The sequence below is a fragment of the Schistocerca serialis genome, chromosome 3, assembly GCF_023864345.2.
Source record: "Schistocerca serialis cubense isolate TAMUIC-IGC-003099 chromosome 3, iqSchSeri2.2, whole genome shotgun sequence".
NCBI lineage: Eukaryota > Metazoa > Arthropoda > Insecta > Orthoptera > Acrididae > Schistocerca > Schistocerca serialis.
In genome coordinates, this window is record NC_064640.1 from 586276700 (window position 1) to 586281869 (window position 5170).

The 5170-nt window shown below is 42.2% G+C and overlaps 1 pseudogene; it reads left to right on the plus strand.

The window, feature by feature from the left end:
• Window positions 1–506: 506 nt before the first annotated feature.
• Window positions 507–624, plus strand: LOC126472089 (5S ribosomal RNA; annotated as a pseudogene).
• Window positions 625–5170: the final 4546 nt, after the last annotated feature.

Here is a 5170-nt window from a genome sequence, read left to right on the forward strand (position 1 = left end):
ACGGCCACTGCGGCCGGCTCGGAAATCATTCGAAATAGGCAAACGTCCATGTGAAATTTTTGCTTCAAATGGTCGTTCCTGACATAATAGTGAATGTTGACCATTATTCTTGGGATACACAGTACATGATGTAATGTTTTATGTTTTAGGTAAGGATTCGTTCAGATGGCTGGACGACTGTTTCCATTGCCTTCTCATTGTAGAAAATACTCCGGCTTAAAATTCACATCGTTTGAAACCGATTAGAATTCTCACTTCAGCTCCTGTCAAAACACATCCTGGCATTAGAAGAATTAATACATCGAGTATGGATTGGCATAATCAATTCATAGGTACACAGTGGAATAGTTCTCTGACATCTGAAGTAATATTACAACTTGAGACTATCTCATTAACATTATGTTTTACAATGCCTGTGTTTTTACAATGTCTATATGTTACTATAGAATATCCTGCAGACATGCATGTATAGTAGGAATTTTCGTATGTCTCTAATAAATAGTACGGGCAACAGCCTTGCTGCAGTGGATACACCGGTTCCCGTGAGATCACCGAAGTTAAGCGCTGTCGGGCGTGGTCGGTACTTGGATGGGTGACCATCCAGGCCGCCATGCACTGTTGCCATTTTTCGGGGTGCACTCAGCCTCGTGATGCCAATTGAGGAGCTACTCGACCGAATAGCAGCGGCTTCGGTCAAGAATACCATCATAACGACATGGAGAGCAGTGTGCTGCCCCGCGCACCTCCTATCCGCATTCTCCACTGAGGACGACACGGCGGTCGGATGGTCCCGGTAGGCCACGCGTAGCCTGAAGACGAAGTGCTAGAGTGAGTGCTCCAATAAATAGTACAGCTGGTATTCAAGAGATCTCGAAATTTTCGAACCAATTTCGCAATATTTAATACAACTGTAGATCGCCAGCCGTGTCTGTTTTTTCAGACAAATCCTAATGAAACTTTGACACCATTAATATGTCAGAAACGGTTAAAGAAAAAAAATACTACGTTAACAACAGGAAAATTATTTTGCTGTATGGATACGCACACGTAGCTTCCGTATCTATTGAATCTATGAAGCAACTGCTTGTTTTTTTCCAAACTGCTTTATGTACTTTTTGGAAGGAAATGCTACACTGACATCGTACAAGTCAGTGTTATTCGAGAAACTATTCGAAAACTGCGATGAAATCACACATTTTATAATTCAAATGGCTCCAAGCACTATGGGACTTAACATCTGAGGTCATCAGTCCCCAAGACTTAGAACTTCTTAAACCTAACTGACCTAAGGACATCACTCACATCCATGCCCAAGGAAGGATTCGAACCTTCTACCATAGCAGCCGCACATTTTCTGTCCCGAGGTAGGACAGCAGGTGAAACTGCGCTGTTTCGGTACAGTTTGGTTCCATCTCCTAGTATTATGAAATGACTGCTTAGCTATTCTTTTTTCGAGCCGCCAAGCATAGTCCAAAGTAAATAAAATGTTCCTGGGCCATGAGGCTCGTCGACTGATTATACTATGGGAAACTCATGGCATGTGGTTGCTCATCTCGTCCATACATTGCTGTGGTACTGTCTTTACAATGAGGTGACAAAAGTGGTGGGATACCTCCTAATTCGTGTCGGACAGTCTTTCGTCCAGCATAGTGCAACAACTCGACGTGGCATGGATTCTCGGTCCTTAAGTGAAGGCCGTCGGCCGCTGCGTCGTCATTGATGAGAGGTAATGCGTGAAATTTTGTATTCTTGGCACACTCTTCACATTGTGGATCTCGGAATACTGAATTCCCTATCGATTTCCGAAATGGAACGTCCCATGTGTCTAGCTCCAACTACCACTCCGCATTCAAAGGCTGCTAATTACCGTCGTGCGGCCATAGTCACTTTGGGAAGCTTTTCACATTAATCACCTGAGTACGAACAACAGCTCTGCCAATTCACTGCCCTTTCATACCTTATGAAGGCCATACTAGCGTCATTCGCATAAGTGCATATCGCTATGGCATAACTTCTGTCACCTCTATGTGTACTGCTGATGTACTGCCTGTGATGTTACACTTGCTCAGTCCATCGACATGTTTCCGTACCGCGTCTGCCACACACGCTTCAACGTTGTGATGGGCGCGTCCACGTTGTACTCAGCTGGAAACCACCATCGTTATTGATGGTATTATCAAATAAATTATCAACTACTGTTTGTCCCTATAGCTTCTTTAATAATGTTGTACTAGAAACTGTTAGCCACAGTGATGATAGAAGTGTCGTTGAATACTACTTTACGTTTGATTTCTAGTTCTTACTCAGCTATCAGCAACTTTTCCGGATGATTTACTCCTGGGGCTGTATTTTTTCAAGCACCGTTTAAGCAGGCCTTTTGGTAAGGTACAACACATGATACCTGTGAAAGACATTGTTGCTACTTAGTTTGTTAGTCTGTTAATTACAAAAATATGGTTCAAATGGCTCTGAGCACTATCTAACTTAACATCTGAGGTCATCAGTTCCCTAGACTTAGAACTACTTAAACCTAGCATAACCTAAGGACATCACACACATCTATGCTAGAGGCAAGATTCGAAACTGCGACCGTAGCAGCGGCGCGGTTCCGGACTGAAGCGCCTATAATCACTCGGCCACAGCGGCCGGCTGTTAATTACGTGTTCCATCGATCCTCTGAACGAATTTTTATCGAAATAATGAGGAACGAGTCAACTTGCAGAATACGTGTACATAATTAGTTTGAACGATAACGAAATATTATTTTTCAGTCCTACTCATGGAACTACACTTAAGCCTAGGTTGGTTTTACCGGGTACCAGATTGAAATAAAAATTCGTCTTCGTAGTAAGAGTGGTCCAGAAGAAATTATATTGTGTTAGATATAATCGCGCTTGGCTGCTTGTAATATTTACTTCTTTTATATTTCAAATGATCAGTTATTTTTGTTGATGTGTACTGAATTCCTTTCTGGGTCACTGACAGCTATTTTTATGGGTAATAAATGTCAGTTTTTCTTCTAAACTTGTGGGTGTGGACAACACAATTCTTCTCAAATTATGATGACTTTTTTTTATGAAGAATGTACGCAAAATGTGTTTCATCTCAGACAGAAGGCTAGCAGTACTATGAAGGGACTAGATTCCATGAATTTCCGCCATTTATAGAACAGGGACCCCCTTACAGATTTTTCTTGGCTTATACTGTCCGCCTCGTTCCTTTATCTTTTGTGCCAGATTCTGAACAATGTTTCCACGTTGCCATTTAAAGCAAGACCTTTAGTCAAGCATTATGTCCTTAGGGTGTTTTTGTAAGTGTGTTCGTTTGTGAAAAGACAGTAAGAGGGAGTGAATTAACTAAGACCCCAGCATACTCAGATGGTTGTAAAAATCAGAAAGTCCTCAATAAATCATGAAAGTCATCCCGGACATGGGACCGCTGTTGATTCTTTGTGTCAACCACATGGAACAAAGTACAGATTATATGTTACTGTGACGATTATGCATTTGATATCGGGTGGCGCCTCTCCCCAGATTTAACGATAGAGAGAGAGAAAGACAGAGAGAGAGAGAGAGAGAGAGAGAGAGAGAGAGAGAGAGGTGGTTAGGTTAGGTTAGTGGTGTTTAACGTCCCATCGACAATGAGGTCATTAGAGACGGAGCGCAAGCTCGGGTGAGGGAAGGATGGGGAAGGAAATCGGCCGTGCCCTTTCAAAGGAACCATCTCAGCATTTGCCTGAAACGATTTAGGGAAATCACGGAAAACCTAAATCAGGTTGGCCGGAGACAGGATTGAACCGTCGTCCTCCCGAAAGCGAGTCCAGTGTGCTAACCACTGCGAGAGAGAGATGAGGTAGGTGCAGAGCGACTGAGAGCTGCCAGACGCCTTTCGGTTTACAAGCTCTTGACACACAGATGTATACAGCTAGCTACTATATTCCAATTAGAGTTACTTGATAGCTGACGTCTGTCACTTTCCGCTACGAAGTTGTCACATCGGTTCCTGGCTACCGCCTGGCTATAGAAGACACACATACACGGTGAGTCACTTCACACATGCTGTTAATGTTTAATGTTGCGTCGTGTTGGAAATGACCGCCACGAGGTATGTCAGAAATGTGAGATGCTCTGTCACTTGCTGATTTTACGGGACCAGTGAATTAACTGCGGCAAACGACGTGTTTTGCAGCCCTGAATTTAAACTCGTGTCCTAAGCTAACCACAACGTTATGATGTGCAGTACATCCTACAAAACACCGGTCAGCAATAGGCGACAGAACTGTAATCACATTGGTTTCTTTCACGGCAATGAAAGTTAACTTATACGAGAAAATTCCAGACAGAAAATAATTCAGGTAAGCGCTAAAAGCAAACTGTTATTTCTCGCTCTCATTTGGTATCTGAAACTTTTTTCACACTGAGCTGCCGCCTTACCAACCGGTGATAGTCCTCGTTGGCACTTGGTTGCGGATAGTAGGAGACACAGGCATATTCTAAACAAAAAAAGAACAACGAGAAGAAAAATAAGAGCAAATAAATAGGTCAGTACTGTGTTGAAAAATGACTCAGCAAAGAATTAGATATGAAAAATGCAATAAAATAAATTGATTGAATAAAAATAGAAGTCGAATTCTTTTGATTACATTTAGAAATAAAAAAATTGCCAAAATTGATGAGGTTCGAACCTACATCCTCCCACGGGTCAGATTAATACGTTAACTGTTGTTATGACTGTGAGCTCTAGTCATAACGATAAACTGCAGCCTTAAAAAAATTCGGCTTCACGCATTACCATACCAAGCTTGTCTAATGTGAACCGATCTCTGTGATTATGATAATTCTATATGGGACGCTGAATCGGGTCTTGTGCGGAAATTTGCACTAGTTTTTGGTTAGTGCTGCATATGAAACGTGTGAATTTCATTAGCATCGTTTTGTGTGTGTGTGTGTGTGTGTGTGTGTGTGTGTGTGTGTGTGTGTGTGCGTGTGTGTGTGAGTGTGGTTGCGTGTTTGTATGAGAGTGTGTGCGTGGGTGTCTGTTGTTTTTGATGCGTTTATTATATATGATGAAATACAAAATAAAAAAGTCAGACCCATGATTCGGTAGCCAAACACGTCAAGAAAGAATGCCGGAGAAGGAAATGGAATGAACTAACAAATTTTTGTGGGAG